At 38.3% G+C, this 17,755-nt stretch overlaps 1 long non-coding RNA gene across 1 annotated transcript in view; it reads left to right on the top strand.

Annotated features, from left to right (window-relative positions):
• The window catches only part of LOC145716580 (uncharacterized), a 499,927-nt gene that overhangs the window by 261 nt on the left and 481,911 nt on the right, over positions 1–17,755 (top strand). The window lies entirely within an intron of this gene.

Here is a 17,755-nt window from a genome sequence, read left to right as displayed (position 1 = left end):
GTTTTGTGAGGAAGGGGGCTGAATGCAGTAGGGCCGCTCTTAGATGCCTTTGAGGGAAGGAGACGTTGAAAAATCAAAAATATGAAAACGCCCTTGGAAAACAGGGATAAACTTCAGGCACTGTGTGCAAAAGAGCGTTTGGCTTGCGGTTGCACATTTCACTGAACGGCACCGGGTGTTTCCTCGCTAGGGGACACGGTCAACTCCTGGTTAAGCTGGGCGTGATGTGGCCTGGGGAGGACAGAGGGCATTTCCTGGCAGGGCAACCCCGCCCAGGTTCTTAGAAAATGAGTTATTTGAATTGTCTCGATGATTCAGGCGAAACCATCGCTCTCTCCAAAATTACTCGGCTCCTTTTTATACAAGATAAGTTCATTGCTAAGAATGTGCTGCTCAGTATTCAGGAAAGTGAGAGGTTAGAACTATTCCCTTAGGTAGATTCAGAAAATGGTTCTCTTCATTTTTCTTTTTCACCTGGTTGAACAGTCTGATGAGAGCAATTCAGGTGTGAGATTTTCGTTTGGTTTTGTTTCATGTCATTTCAGTCATAAAGGATGTTTGTTTCTGAAATTTATCCGTTTTAAGAAATGCACTGAGGAGCAACATTCACGGTATTTGCTATGGCGGTTGCACAGTAAAATTGAAAGTCATCAACATCTAACAAATATTGGAGCACCTGCAGAGTGTGGTGATGCGCTTGTTCACCGTGGGGGACACGGTTCCTCTGTTCCACGTTCCTGGGCTGTGTTCCCACTAAGGTCATTGTTTTTCTCTTATGCGTAACTCCCTTCCAAGTCCTCATTTTGGATAATCAGACTCCAAAAATGAAAGTCCTGGATTGTGAGAACAATTTTAATAGTCCCTGTTGTTACATATCAAAAAACTATAGATTACCTGTCTTATGTTTTAATTAGGAAGTAGATTATTGTTTTCAAATACCAAAGCAATTATCAAGGTAGATTTAGACATTTTATGAGCCCTTTGGCCTCTGTGGGTTTTGGTTTTATTTTTTTCTTTTTTTTGTGATGAGAACAATGAACATGAGGTCTACCCTCTTAACAAATTTTTAAGAGTACAATATGATATTGTTGACTGTATGCACAGTGTGGTACAACAGGTCTCTAGGACTTTTTATCTTGTGTGACTGAAAATCTATACCCCTTGAACAACTACTCTCCATTTACTCCTAACCTCCAGCCCCTAGCAACCAGTATTCTACTTGTGTTTCTATGAGCTTGATTACTTCAGATATGTCATATAATTACAATAATGCAGTATTTGTCTTTGTGTGATTGACTTATTTCACTTGGCATAATGTCCTTGAAATTTATCCATATTGTAGCATGTGACAAGACTTCCTTCTTAAATCTGGATACAGTTCTATTGTATGTATATGCCACATTTTTAATCCATTCATCCATAGATGGACATTTGGGTTGCTTCTGCACCTTGGTTTTTGTGAAAAATGCTCCAATGAACATGGCTGTGTAAATAGCTCTTTGAGATCTCATTTTCCGTTCTTTTGCATATATGCCCAGAAGTGGGACTGCTGGATCATATAGTAGTTTTATTTCAAATTTAAATTTAATTTAATTGAGGAACCTCTATACTATTTTCCATGGTGGCTACACCATTTTGCATTCCCACCAACAATATGCAAGAATTCCAATTTTTCCACATACTTACAACATTTATTGTCTGTTGTTTTTTTTTTGTTGTTGTTTTTATAATAGTAACCCTGACAGGTGTGAGGTGATAACTCAGTGTGGTTTTGATTTGTATTTCCTGGTAATTAATAACATTAAGTATTTTTTCATATACTTGTTGGCCATTTGTATATCTTCTTTGGAGAAATATTTATTTAATGCTTTAGCCCATTAAATGTTTTTGTAATTTTAATTCCAGTATACTTAAATTAGTTTATATTAGTGTCAGGTGTACAATATAGTGATTCAGCAATCTCTATATATATAACTCAGTGCTCCTCAGGATAAATGTATTCTTTTTTTTTTTAAAGATTTTATTTATTTATTTGAGAGAGAGAGAATGAGTGACAGAGAGCACGAGAGGGAGGAGGGTCAGAGGGAGAAGCAGACCCCCGCTGAGCAGGGAGCCCGATGTGGGACTTGATCCCGGGACTCCAGGATCATGACCTGAGCCGAAGGCAGTTGCTTAACCAACTGAGCCACCCAGGCGCCCCAGGATAAGTGTATTCTTAATCACCTTCACCTATTTCAGCCATGCCCCCACCCACCTCCCCTCTGGTAAACATCAGTTTGTTCTCTATACTTAAGAGTCTGTTTTTTGGTTTGTCTCTTTTTTTCTTTGTTCGTTTGTTTTGTTTCTTAAATTCCACATATGAGTGAAATCATATGGTATTTGTCTTTCTCTGACTGATTTATTTTGCTTGGCATAATACCCTGTAGCATCATCTATGTCATTGCAAATGGCAAGATTTCATTTTATTTTATGGCTAAGTTATTCCACGATATGTCTGTATATCTATATCTCACTTCTTCTTTATCCATTCATCCTTCTATGGACACTGGGTTGCTTCCATAATTTGGCTATCATAAATAATGCTGCAATAAACAAAGGGGTGCAAGTATCTTTTCAAATTAGTGTTTTTGTATTCTTTGGATAAATACCCAGTAGTGGAGTTATTGGGTCAGATGGTAATTCTATTTTTAAGTTTTTGAGGAAACTCCATACTGTTTTTCATAGTGGCTGCACCAGTTTACATTCCCACCAACAGTGCAAGAGGGTACCTTTTTCTCCACATCCTTACTAACACTTGTTTCTTGTGTTTTTGTTTTGAGAGAGAATACACGCAAACAGGGGAGGAAGGGCAGAGGGAGAGGGAGAATCTTAAGCATGCAGCCCAACACAGAGCTCCATCTCATGACCCTGAGATCATGAGCTGAGCCAAAATCAAGAGTTGGACACTTAACCACTCAGGTGCTCCTGTTTCTTCCATTTGATTTTAGCCATTATGATAGGTGTGAGGTAATAACTCATTGTGGTTTTGATTTGCATTTCCCTGATGATCAGTGATGTCGAGCATCTTTTTTTTTTTTTTTAAAGATTTTATTTATTTATTTGACAGAGAGAGACAGAGCGAGAGAGGGAACACAAGCAGGGGGCGTGGGAGAGGGAGCAGGGAGCCTGATTCGGGGCTCGATCCCAGGACCCTGGGATCATGACCTGAGCTGAAGGCAGTCGCTTAACCAACTGAGCCACCCAGGCGCCCGATGTCGAGCATCTTTTCATGTTTCTGTTGGCCTCTTTAGCCCATTTTTAAATTGGGTTATTATTTTTTTGCTATCGAGTTGTAGGAGTTCCTTATATATTTTGCAGACTAACTCCTAATCAGGTATATGGTTTGCAATTTTTTTCTCCCATTCCATGTTGTTTCCTTTGCTGTGCGAAGCTTTTTAGTATGCTGTAGTCCTACTTGTTTTTGTTTTTGTTGCCTCTGCCTTTGGTGTCGTAGCCATGAAGTCATTGCCAAGACCAATGTCATGAAGATTTTCCCCTGTTTTCTTCTAGGAGTTTTATAGTTTTAGTCTTATATTAAGTCTAATCCATTTAAAGTTGATTTTTATGTATACTGTAAGATAAGAGTCCAATTTTATTCTTTTGTGTGGGGATATCTGGTTTTCCCAACACCATTTGTTGAAGAGACCATCCTTTCTCAGTTGTGTATTTTTGGCATTCTCGTGGGAGATCAGTTAATTGTATATGCATTGATTTATTTGGGGGCTCTCTATTCTGTTACTTGACCTCTGCTTTGAAAGAATAGATCGGGAGGACTGAACTCAAAGTTGAGTGTAAACTCTCTCAAGACTCAAGTTTGAAAGAGCATATAGCATATAAAATATTTGTAAGTATGAAGGATGAGCTTTATGGATAAGTAACTATGCTAATTGTCATTTTAGTCATCTTTAGACTTCTTCCTACTACTCTACTGCTAAAGAATTAAATGGAGTGCTGCAGGTGAAATCCTTAAAATTCTTTAAATTACTGTAACAAATTTGTAAGCTGCTCCTCCTTTCATTTATGAAAAAAATTGTGGCAACTAATAATAACAACAGGCACATATAATATTTAATATGTGCCAGATCCTCTTCTAACACTTTATATATTTGCTTAATCCTCATGGAATCCCATGAAATAGATGGTATTATCATCCTTATTACACAGTTGAGGAAACAGAGTAGATGAGACAATTTGCCCAAGTGGAAGGAACACAGAGCTGAGCTAGGCTGCCAGGCCATCTTGGCTCTGGAGTCTGTGCTCTACACTAGGGGACAGCAAACTTTGTCAAGGCCAGACAGCAAACATAATAGGCTTTGTGGACCATGTAGTCTCTGTAGCAACTGCTCACTTCTGCCATTGTAGCATGTGAGCATCCAGAGACAATACACAAATGAATGGGTGTGTTTCAATGCAATTTCATTTACAGACACTGAAATTTGAATTTCATATATCATGAAACATTATTCTTCATTTTATTTTTTTCCAACTCTTAAAATATGTACATATCATTTTTAGCTTCCTGTTATACAAAAACAGGAAGTGGGCCAGATTTGGCCCTTGGGTAGTAGTTTGCCAACCACTGCTAAGAATCCCTCTAGGATTCTGGCTATTTCTCTGGGAGAATAGCACCTTAGCAAATGATTTGCTGCTTTTAAGATAGAGCTTTGGGCAGCAGCAGCAGAGTCACACTGAGGAATGATGACCTCGCTGGGATAGGATCCGATGTATAAAATGGCTTCTTCAGAGTCTTCCCTGTAGTCCAGCAAGAGGACCAAAAGGAACACTGTGAAACCCCAACTTGTCAGTCTCACCCTGTGTAGTCGTAGCTAGCGGGCCTGTTCAAGGACAAAACTGGATTGTCAAATACCCCCAGAAATCAGGAAAAATTATTCAATAGGAACTCTACAAAAATAGAAGTGAATACAGGCAATTTACTTTTATGGTTTTGACACTCAGTCCAAAGGAAGGGGTGAAAGTGGAGGGAGAAATAAGCAACTTTTTGAAGTTCTTGCTAAATGTTGTACTAGATACTTCCTTCTGGTATTGCACTTAAAGAACATCACCTTCAAAAGGAGATGCAATTACTCACATTTTATGGACAAGGAAATTGAGGCATAAGTAACTTTCCCAAGGTTACATATCACGTCTCTGACCTCTGATCTACCTAACTCAAAATCATGGGCATTTTAAGATATGAAACATTACAAAGATATTAAACCAAACTCACAATTTTTTCCCTCATTGTACTGCTTCCTGAGGAATTAGGGTAGAGGTGGGACTGTAGGAAAAGAATTTTTAGAGGTAGAAAACCCCTCCAAAGGTCATAAGTGTCAGCCTTGGGCACAACCACACAAATCATCAGAGTAATGCTTACTTATTTCCTTCATTTCTAAATATAACCTGGAGAAATCGAGTCTGTTCCTTGTGTCTACTTTGATTTTGAACCCAATAAAAACCTCAGTGGAATAAGAACTCATCCTTATACCTTCATATCACAGAGTCCTAGATATGGACACTGCAACCCCCAGCTATTTAGAGAGACTCAGCAACAGAACACCCAAGCTATATAGTTAGAAGAGGGGTTCCTGAGGCACCTGGGTGGCTCAGTCCATTGAGCTACCGACTCTTGATTTCGGTTCAGGTCAGTTCGTGATCTCTGGAACCCTGAGCTGGGCTCTGCGCTCAGCGGAGAGTCTGCTTGGGATTCTCTCTCCCTCTCCCTGTGCCCCACCCCCTGCTCATGCTCTCTCTCTAGATATATATATGTATTTTTTTTTTCTTTAAGGAGAGGGGTTCCTAACTGCTATGGGCAGTGTGGGGAACTAGAATACTGTTACTGGGCTTAATTTACTAAGTGCTAGAGAAAGATTGTGGGAATTGGGCAGCCATACCACAATGGTTGAGGGGAGTGGCAGCAACATGGGTTAGGGAGAGAGCTATGCGAGGTTCGTAGATAATATGGGTCATTGTCATTTTGGCAAGTCACTGCAATCACAGATACCTTTGCTGTCATCATCTCTAACCATGCTGTTTCATGAAAAAGATGAAGGGGTAGGAGAAGGTGGGAAAAGGTAAAGGACTGGCCCAAGATCTTGTAGGCCAACCCTAGCCCGATTTCACTCTTTCCAAGTAAAGTTGTGGCATTATCTGAAAATGCTTCTCAGAGAGAATTTCGTTCTCTTGTGGTATACCCTCCCCAATGCATCTTTATTCTGTTTTCAAGCCAAAAGGCAGTGTGGACTCTCTCTTTGTTTCTGGAAAAAATGTAATATAAAGTACGTGTGTAGATTCCAGTTATGGAATGAATATGTCACAGGGATGAAAGGCACAGCATAGGGAACAGGGACAATGGTACTGTAATAGTGTTCAGCTACGCTTGCGGTGAGCGCAGCATAATGCATAGAGTGCTCCCGTTGCTGTGTTGTACACCTGAAACTAATGTAACATTGTGTGTCAACTGTACTTTAATAAGAAAATAAAGTACTCCATAGAGCATCCAGGGGGTACTTCTTTGCTCAGATAAGGGGTGAAAGAAACACTCTAGCTCAGTAAATGTACTTGTTTCCCCATTTCCTGCAGTTGGATTAAGCCCACGTCTAACGTATCAGGAAGAAATGAGCAAGAACATTTGCCAGATTAAGGTCTCAATTTTCTTTTAACTCTAATCTGGGTGTGTTACCTCATGATTTAAAGACCTCTGCCTTAGACAGAACTCAGATCTCAAAAAACGTGGAAATGATTGTTTGATAGCAACATGGGGCGCCAATAAATACTATCTCCATTTTCCTAAGATTGTTGGGGAAAAAATATGAAGACTAGGATCTTTTATTCTTTGGGAATAAAAGACACCCTTTTTCTCTAACTGCCCAGAATAAGAGCTCAATTAATCATGTAACTATGTAAGTCTTTTCAAGGGATAATAAAGTTTCCATCATTAATGTTTTAATGCTTGCATGAAAAGTGTTTAATGCTTTCCTGGCACACTGTAGGTGATGAGTCATGAACCATACCTGTGCTGTAGGTTGTCTTTTTGTTGATTTCCCACCCACTCCTTCATGCCTCCACCGGCCCCCCCCGAAGCTTTCTAGTTTGTTATGGTCCTACTTTTTATTTTTTATTTGTGTTGCTTCTGTTTTAGGTGTCATATCCAAAAATTCATTACCAAAACCCATGTCAGGAGCTTTATTCCAGTGTTTTCTTCTAAGAGTTTCATGGTCTCAGTTCTCTACATGTAAATCTTTAATCCATTTTGAATTAATTTTTGTGAATAGTGTAAGATCTGGGTCCAGTTTCATTCTGTTACATGTGAATATATAATCATCTCAGCACTATTTATTGAAGAGACAATCTTTTCTCCTTTGAGTATTCTTGGCTCCCTTGTCAAATATTAGTTGACTAGTATATGCCTGGGTTTATTTCTGTTCCATTGGTCCATTTGTCTGTTTTATACCAGCACCATACTGTTTTGATGATTAAAGCTTCATAGTACAGCTTGAAATCAGGAAGTGTGATGCTTCCTGCTTTGTTCTTCTTTCTCAGGATTTCTTTGGCTATTCAGGGTCTTTTGTGGTTCTGTATAAATTTTAGGAGTGTTTTTTCTACTAAAAAATGCCAGTGTAGTCTTGATAGGGATTGCGTTGAATCTACACATGGATTTTGATAATATTGACATTTTAACAGCATTAATTCTTCCAATCCATGAACATGGGATTCTTTCCCATTTATTTGTGTCTCCTTCAATTTCCTTCATCAATGTTTTGTCTTCAGAGTAGATACCTTTCACCTCTGTAGTTAAATTTATCCTAAGTGTTTTATTTTTTTGATGCTATTGCAAATGGTATAGATTTATTTATTTATTTTTTTAGAAAATCTGTTGTTAGTGTACAGAAATGCTACTGACTTTTGTATGTTAATTTTGTATCATGCAACTTTACTGAATTCATTGCTTAGATCTAACAGTTTTTTTTGGTTGAGTCTTTAGGATCTTATATATATAAAATCATGTCATCTGCAAATAGAGACAATTTTACTTCTCCCTTTCCAATTCTAATACATTGTATTTCTTTTTCTTGCCTGATTGCTCTAGCTAGGACTTCCAGTACCATGTTAATTCAATAGGAATGTTGAGAATGGGCACCCTTGTCTTTTGCCTGTATGCATTTTTTTTTAACCACAATTAAAAAATGAGCATATGACCTAATTCTGGCAATAAGATTGGAAGGGAAGTTATGTGGGGGGCATCTAGAAAATGTTTGCTTGCTTTTAAGAAGGTGATATAAGTAGAAATGGCTGTCTGTAATTGTTACATCTATTTTATTGTTATTCTGAAGATAAATCCACCAACAGACTCTCGGAGCACATAAGGAGACAACTGAGTTACTGCATCTATAAAGTTGTCACACTTCAGAGTCAGTATTAAATGTTACTTACAGCATAAAAACATCTTCCATAAGAAACAGAATATTTCTAAACCATAATTTTATTTTTTAGGTTTTGGCAAGTTATCTTATATATATCTGTTAAAAAAATAAACCTACATTAGACCTAAGAATTAATTTGTAGGGCGCCTGGGTGGCTCAGTTGGTTAAGCGACTGCCTTCGGCTTGGGTCATGATCCCGGAGTCCTGGGATCGAGTCCCGCATCAGGCTCCCTGCTCAGCGAGGAGCCTGCTTCTCCCTCTGACCCTCCCCCCTCTCATGTACTCTCTCTCTCATTCTCACTCTCTCAAATAAATAAATCTTAAAAAAAAAAAAGAATTAATTTGTAAATTAGGATTACTTATTTTAAAAATATAGAGAAGACTTCCATTTTATAAAGTCAGGTTTATTGAGGTATAATTTACAAACAGTAAAACCCCACTTTTTAAATATATAGTTTTTATTTTGACAAATGTATACTTCTTTATGGATTAGTCTCTATGACCATTTACCATGTAAAAAAATTATAAGGACATTGTCCTGATTTCAGCTTTTATTTGAGAAGAAAATTTTTCTCTAAATGGAGTAAAACTCTTTATATTTGTAGCTCCAAATTTACTTTAAAGGAGCTGTGAAGCAATCTGTAGAGATAGAGATGAGTCCAACTTAGATCAGTATCTTGAGTGTCCAAAAGTGTGTCTTATTTTGCCTGTCATTTTTATTTGCAGTAACCTGGGACTTCTCTGGTTTTTGAGCTGAAAATCCTCAGTTCTGAGAAACTCTACAGTCCTGGGCAGACCAGGATAGTTGGTCACTCTAGGAAGGTTTCTCAACTTTGGAACTACTGACATGGTGGGTCAAAAAATTTGTTATTTTGGGGGCCTGTCCTGTTTTGTAGGATGTTTGCAGCATCCATGACCTCTACCCACTAGATACCAGTTAACACTCCCCACCTTCCAGTAGTCACAATCAAAAATGTCTCCAGACCTTGTCAAATGTACCTTGGGGGCAAAATCACCCAAGATAAGAACCACTGACCCAGATGCAAATGCCCTTACATCCCACAAATTTGAAATTCAAAATCTTATTCTTTGTTGCTGTTGTAAAGCAAAAACAAGTTGATTCTGCTATTTTTACCCGGGACTTAAAAAGTCTGAGAGATTGCTTCTAGATTTCTTTCTCTTTGGGAGCTTCACCACCACCCCCCCTACCACCCCCAGCCCAAACACACACATTTTTAACATTGCAAATGACCTGACCTAAGCGATTATTCTAGATGCTTCTCCCCTGTAGGTTCTGGGAAGCTGCCTGTGTGGGTTGTGTCCATCTAATTCTCTGGATTCAAAGTTCTTTTGTTTGTTTCTTTGTTATTTCTAATTCATCTGTGCTTGCATAATCATACATATAATCGTATTTGTACACATACTTTTAGGATTAAATGTTCATGTGTTTTAGTGAGATGGAATTTTGCACACTTTTCTGCTTTTTGCCTTTCTCAATTAACAATACTACCTTGAAAGAAAGCCAAGATGAGTACAGCTTTAATTTATACTTTAAGGGGCGTCTGGGTGGCTCAGTCAGTTAAGCGTCTGCCTTGGGCTCAGGTCATGATCCTGGGATCAAGCCCCGCATTGGGTTCCTTGCTCAGCAGGGGAGCCTGCTTCTCCCTCTCCCTTTGCCTACCACTCCCCCTGCTTGTGCTCACTCACTCTCTCTCTCTGTCAAATAAATAAAATCTTTTTAAAAAACAAAAATAAAATAACTGTATAATATTCCATGGTGTGGATATACTATATTTAATGCACCATTCCTTTATTAACTTTCTTGGCCTTAACATGTGATGTGATGATAAACATTTGTGTACATATATCCTTACCTTCTAATACTCTTCTTTCTACAGAGAGATTCCCAGAAGTAGGATTGCAGGATCAAAGGCTATTTCAGGTTTTAAGAGATTTGCCGGACAGATTTCAAGGAAAGTTGTAGTGGTTCACATTTCTACTCATTCTGTTAGGAAAAAAACCTGCAAAACCAAAAACCTGTTTTCATAGATCCCTGATAGAAATGTGCTATTGTTCTGTTTACCTTTTGTAAATCTGATGGGAGTGAATTGATGTTTTGTTGATAGTTTACTTTGTATTTCCCCGACTAGTAGAGTTTAAACACTGTTTAATGTTTGTAGTCTGTTTCCATTTGCTGCTTTGTGAAAATTTCAACTTCTACCCTTTGACATTTTTCCCATTGGACATTTTTTTTACAAGTAAGAATTTGTGTTATGTCTCTGTCTGTCTGTATATTTATTTATTTAAATATTTTATTCATTTATTTGACAGAGAGAGAGTACAAGTAGGCAGAGAGGCAAAGGGAGAGGGAGAAACTCGTTCCCCGCTGAGCAGGGAGTCAGACCTGGGGCTGGATCCCAGGAGCCTGGGATCCAGACCTGAGCCAAAGGCAGCCGCTTAACTGACTGAGCCACCCAGGTGCCCCTGTATGTATATTTATATCTGTATCTACATATGGACACATAACCTACCACTGTATCACTTTTAACTTTAATCTTTCCTAATAGTAATATTGACTGTCCTGCCCCTATTTTACTTAATTTATATTTTTCTGGTGTCTTTCTGCCTCTCCTTTTATTTTCAGCCTCTCTTTACCTGTTTTCTAGTTTTTTTCTTATCAACATCCTGCAGCCAGGTTTTGTTTCAACTGAATCTGGCTGAGTGTCTTTCTTGATAGTATTTGTAGGAGTATTTTTTTTAAGATTCTATTTATTTATTTATTTATTTGAGAAAGAGCGGGAGTGAGAGAGCACAAGCTGGGGCGGGGGAGCAGCAGAGGGAGAGGGAGAAGCAGATGCCCCCCTCCACAGCAGGGAGCCCGATGTGGGGCTCTATCCCAGGACCCTGGGATCATGACCTGAGTGGAAGGCAGCTGCTTAACCGACTGAGCCACCAGGGGCCCCAGTATTTGTAGGAGCATTATGTCTTGACCAATATTCTTGATATCTCTTCTATCATTCTTATGATTTATTTTTACTTGGGTGTTTACTGTTTCTTTTCCTCTGATTAATTTGTAAATGCCACTCTACTTTTCCATTTTCAGCACTTATAATTAGACATCTATTTCTCTTCTATTACTTGAAACATGATAACCAATCTTTCTCCCACCAGAATGCTCACTTTCCTCACTGTTCTCCCCAGTACGATGAGATCTTTAGAATCATTTGTCATCCTTGCTCTGCAGCCAGCCTCCTCTGGTCCTATTTATAATGCCTTTACTTCTTTCCTATCCCAACCACCAGCTATGAGGAATTGCTGAGCACCTTTAGTGCTTTCTGTTCACAACTGTTGTTAAAATATCTCTGGCCATTGTGTCTCTTCTTTTTCAGTGCTCCTTGTTTTTCTTTATTTTCCATATCCTCAGTTTATCATTATTAATTTAAATTTAACTGTATTTAAAGGATAGTTACTGGAAGATTTATTGCACATTACTCTTTTCCTCTCTTCTTCATAGGCTCTTATCTTGATTACTCTGTTCACATTCATTTGTTGTTGGAAATCTTTCCTTAAATCAGATGTATTTTTCTAAAATTTTGCATATCCACCAATCCATGGTCGTAATGGGATAATTGGAATGCAGCTCTTTTTTCTCACTCGTCTGTGTATGATATCAATCTATCTTCATTTTAAAATTAAAAAAGATTTTTAAAATTTTATTTAAAATTTTATTTTTTTAAATTCCAGTATAATTAATGTACAATGTTATAATAATTTCAGATGTACAATATAGTGATTCAGCAATTCTGTACATTATTTGGTGCTCATCACAGTAAGTGTACTCTTAATCCTCTTTGCCTATTTCACCCACCCCTCTATCCACCTTCCCTTTGTTCTCTATAGTTAAGACTCTTTTTTGGTTTGTCTCTTTTTTCTTTGTTCATTTGTTTTGTCTCTTAAATTTCACATATGAGTGCAATCATATGGTATTTGTCTCTCTGACTGACTTATTTCACTTAGCATTATACTCTTCAGCTCTCTGACAAGATTTCATTCTTTTTTTTTTAAGACTTTATTTATTTATTTGAGAGAGAGAGTGAGTGAGTGAGAGAGAGAGCACAAGCCAGGGGGGAGAGGAAGAAGGAGAGGGAGAAGCAGACTCTCCCCTGAGCAGGGAGCCCAATGCCGGGCTCAATCCCAGGACCTGAGGATCATGACCCGAGCCAAAGGCAGATGTTTAACCAACTGAGCCACCCAGATGCCCCATTTTTCTTTTTTTTTTTATAAGATTTTATTTATTTTTTGAAAGAGAGAGAGACAGCGAGAGAGGGAACACAAGCCGGGGGAATGGGAGAGGGAGAAGCAGACTCCCCGCTGAGCAGGGAGCCCGACACGGGACTCCATCCCAGGACCCTGGCATGACCTGAGCTGAAGGCAGATGCTTAACAGACTGAGCCACCCAGGTGCCCGATTTCATTCTTTTTTATAGCTGAGTAATATACATACATGTATATGTATATGTGTGTGTGTGTGTGTATCTATCTATTTTTACCCATTCATCAATCAGTGGACATTTGGGCTGCTTCCATATCTTGGCTATTGTAAATAACACTGCAGTAAACATAGGGGTGCAAATATCTTTCCAAATTTGTGTTTTTGTATTCTTTGGATAAATGCCTAGTAGTAGAATTACTAGATCACGTGGTAGTTCTATTTTTAACTTTTTGAGGAACCTCCATACTGTTTTCCACAGTGGCTGCACCAGTTTGCCTTCCTACCAACACTGCAAGAAGCTTCCTTTTTCTCCATATCCTCACCAACACCTGCTATTTCTTGTGTTTTTTTCTCGTTGTGCTTTTGATTTTAGCTATTCTGACAGGTGTGAGGTGATATCTCATTGTAATTTTGATTTGCATTTCCCTGATGGTGAGTGATGGTATCTTTTCATGTGTCTGTTGGCCACCTGTATGTCTTCTACAGAGAAATGTCTGTTCATACCTTCTGCTCATTTTTTAATTGAATTATTTATTTTTTGGGTGTTGAGTTTTATAAGTTCTCTATATATTTTGGATACTAACCCTTTATCAGATATGTCATTTGAAAATATCTTCTCCCATTCGGTAGGTTGACTTTTAGTTTTGTTGATTGTTTCCTCTGCTGTGCAGAAGCTTTTTCTCATGCTCCTAATCTTAGGGGAAAATCTCCACTTTTCACCATTGAGTATGATGTTCACTGTGGGTTTTTCATATATGGCCTTTATTATGTTGAGGTATTTTCCCTCTAAATCTACTTTGTTGAGGGTTTTTATCATGAATGGATGTTGTCCTCTGTCAAATGCTTTTTCTGCATCTTTTGAAATGATCATATGGTTCTTATCCTTTCTTTTATTAATGTGGTGCATCACGCTGATTGATTTGTGAATATTGAACTACTCTTGTAACCTGGGAGTAAATCCCACTTGATCATGGTAAATAATTTTTTAATGTATTGCTGGGTTTGGTTATGCTAGTATTTTGTTGAGGAGTTTTACATCTGTGTTCATCAGAGATATTGACCTGTAGTTCTTCTGTTTTTGTGGTGTCTTTGGTTTTGGTATCAGGGTAATACTGGCCTCATAAAATGAATTTGGAAGCTTTCCTTCATCTTCTATTCTTTGGAGTAGTTTGAGAAGAATAGTTGCATTACTTCTTCTTTAAATGTTTGGTAGAATTTACCTGTGAAGTCAAGGACTTTTGTTCATTGGGAGTTTTTTGATTACTGATTCATTTTCATTGCTGATAATCAATCTGTTCAAATTTTCTATTTCTTCCTGACTTAGTTTTGGGAGGTTATATGTTTCTAGGAATGTATCCATTTCTTCTAGTTTGTTCAGTTTTTTGGAACATAATTTTTATAATATTCTCTTATAATCCTTTGTATTTCTGTGATGTCGGTTGTTACTTCTCTTTCATTTCTGATTTTGTTTTTCTGAGTCCATTCTCTTTCTTTATCTCTCTCTCTCTTTTGATGAATTTGGCTAAAAATTTATCAATTTTGTTGATCTTTTCAAAGAACCAGCACCTGATTTCACTGTCCTATTGTTTTTTCATTTTCTATTTTGTTTATTTCTGCTCTAATGTTTTTATTTCCTTCCTTCTACTGGTTTGGGGTTTTGTTTGTTATTTTTCTAGCTCCTTTAGGTGTCAGGTTAGGTTGTTTGTTGTTGGTTTTTTTAGGTTAGGATGTTTATTTTAGATTTTTCTTTTTGAGATAGGCCTGTATTGTTACAAACTTCCTTCTTAGAACAACTTTTGTTGCATCCTAAAGATTTTGGACCATTGCGTTTTCATTTACATTTGTTTCCATGTATTTTTTGCTTTCCTCTTTGATTTCTTGGTTTACCAAGAATTCACTGTTTAGTAGCATGTTATTTAACCTGCATGCATTTGTGGTCTTTCCAGATTTTTTGTTGTGGTTGACTTCTAGTTTCATAGTGCTGTGGTCAGAAAAGATTCCGGTATGACTTTAATCTTTTTGAATTTGTTGAGACTTGTTGAATTTGTTAACACATGATCTATTCTGGAGAATGTTCCATGTGCACTTGAAAAGAATATGTATTGCAGTGTTTTAGGATGGAATGTTCTGAATATATCTGTTAGAACTATCTGGTCTAATGTGTCATTCAAAGCCACCATTTCCTTATTGATTTTCTGTTTGGATGATCTATTGAGTAAGTAGGGTATTAAAGTTCCCTACTCTTATTGTGTTACTATTGACTACTTCCTTAAGGTTTATTATTAGATACTTAATGTATTTGGATGCTCCCATCTTGGGTGCATAAATATTTACAGTTGTTATATCTTCTTGTTGGATTTTTCTCTTTACGATTTATAGTGTCCTTTTTGCCCTGTATAAGTATGGCTACCCCAGCTTTCTTTTCACTTCTGTTTGCCTGATAAATGCTTTTCCATCCCTTTGCTTTCAATATTCATGTCTTTAGATTTGAAATGAGTCTCTTGTAGGCAGCATATAGATGGGTCTTGCTTTTTTATCAATTCTGTTACCCTATGTATTTTTTTAAAGATTTTATTTATCTATTTATTCATTCATTCATGCATTCATTCGTTCATTTGGAGAGCATAAGTGGGGGAGGGGCATAGGGGGAGAGAGAGAATCCTAAGCAGTCTCTGCACTAAGCACAGAGCCCAACCTAGGGCTTGATCCTAATCCATTTACATTCAAAGTAATTATTGATGGGTGTGTACTTATTGCCATTCTGATACTTACTGTTTGGTTGTTCTGTAGTTCTTCTGTGTTGCTTGCTTCTCTTGCTCTCTTTCATGGTTTGCTGGCTTACTTCAGTGATATACTTGGATTCCTTTCTCTTTATTTTTGACACATCTATTATTGGTTTTTGATTTGTGGTACCATTAGGTTTATATATAACATCTTATGCATATAGCCATCTATATTAAGTTGGAGGTCGCTTAAGTTTGAATCCATTCTAAAAGCACTAAACTTTTGCTCCTCTCCTCCACATGTTTTAGGTATATGGTGTCATACTTTAAATCCTTTTATTTTGTGAATCCCTTGACTATACAAATCCCTTGATTTTTATAGATATATTTAATTTTACTGCATTACTACTTTTGTGCTTACTCCTGCTTATGGTCTTTCCTTTCGACTCAAAGAATCCCCTTTAACACTTCTTGTAAGGCTGGTTTCGTGGCACTGAATTCCTTTAACTTTTGTTTGTCTGAGAAACTCTTCATCTCTCCTTCTATTCTGAATGGTAGGCTTGCTAGATAGAATATTCTTGGTTACAGATTTTTAGTTTTCAGCACTTTGAATATGTCATGCTATTCTCTTCTGGCTTGCAAAGTTTCTGCTGAAAAGTCAGCTGATAGCCTTATGGGATTTCCCTTGTATATAACTGTTTCCTTTTGTCTTGCTATTTTAAAAAATCTCTATCACTACTTTTTGCCATTTTAATTACTGTGTGTCTTGCTGTGGACCTCCTTGGGTTGATTTTGTTGGGGACTCTGTGCCTCTTGGATCTGAATTTCTATTTCCTTCCCCAGGTTCAGGAAGTTTTCAGCTATTTTATCTTCATATACATTTTGTGCCCCCTTTTCTCTTCACTTTTTCTTCTGTAATGTAAATGTTATTATGCTTGGTAGTATCACTGAGTTCCCTTAGTCTGTTCTCATTTTTTATTATTCTTTTTTTTTCTCCTGTTCAGCTTGGTTTTTTCCATTACTCTCTCCTCCAGGTTGGTCATCCATCCTTCTGCTTCCTTTAGTCTACTGTGTATTCCATCTAGTGTACTTTTGATTTCAGTTATTGAGTTCTTCATCTCTGATTCATTCTTTTTTATGTTTCCTATCTCTTTGTTGAACATCTCACTGAGATCCTCCACTCATTTCTCAAGTCCACTGAGTATCTTTATGACCATACTTTAAATTCTCTATCTGGCATATTACTTATCTCTGTTTCATTTAGCTCTCTTGCTATGATTTTGTCCTCTTCTTTCATTTGGGACATATTCCTCTGTCTCTTCATTTCGTCTAACTCTCTGTGTCTGTTTCTTTGTGTCAGGAAAGTCAGCTATGTCTCCTGCTCTTGAGAGTAGTGGCCTTATGAAGAAAAGGTCCTGCTGTGGCATGTCCCCTGTTCACCAGCACTTGGTACTTCTCCTATGTGTGTTACCTACACATGCTGTTGTGGCTGAGCTGCATTTTCCTTCAGTCCAGTTGTCTGCAGTGGCTCTCTTTGCCTGTTGTGGTCAGGGTTTGGTCCAGGTCATAGGCCAGACTGGGGCCAGCTTGGGTTTGAATTGGGTCACACCGGGCACTTGTCAGAGCTGCGGTAGCACCAAACTGCAGAGTGCTCTCCCTGTGTTGTCCCCGGAGAAGCTGTCCTTGGTGAGTGAAGCCTGCAGTCAGACCAAATTCTGCCCCAAGCCCACTGCTGGGGCTGCTGTCAAACTGGTAGGTGTGGCTATCTTTCCCTCTCCCCAGGGCGGGAGTCACTTTGGAGTGGTGCTGGCACCTGTTGGGGCTGCTTGTATACTACCAGGCTTGAGGTGCCCACTTTGAATGGAGTCCCGAAGAGGGTGGGTTGGAGAAGGTGGGTCTGCAGGAGGGTAAGGGAACAGGGTGTTAGCAAGGTTTGCACAGGTCTGTTGTGGGAGGGGACCTGGAGCCACTTGGGAAAACTCCTGCTGAGGGTGGGTTGGATTGGGCTGTCCAGAGAAGGGCATGGGGCCTGGGCACATTGTTAGCAAGCTAGGTGGAGAGTGTCAGGGCTGCACTATTTCC

This window comes from Leptonychotes weddellii, chromosome 12 (assembly GCF_054177405.1).
Source record: "Leptonychotes weddellii isolate Sample4059 chromosome 12, ASM5417740v2, whole genome shotgun sequence".
Classification (NCBI taxonomy): Eukaryota; Metazoa; Chordata; class Mammalia; order Carnivora; family Phocidae; genus Leptonychotes; species Leptonychotes weddellii.
The sequence above is the reverse complement of the archived record's forward strand: the minus strand, read 5'-3'. Positions and strand labels throughout refer to the sequence as shown.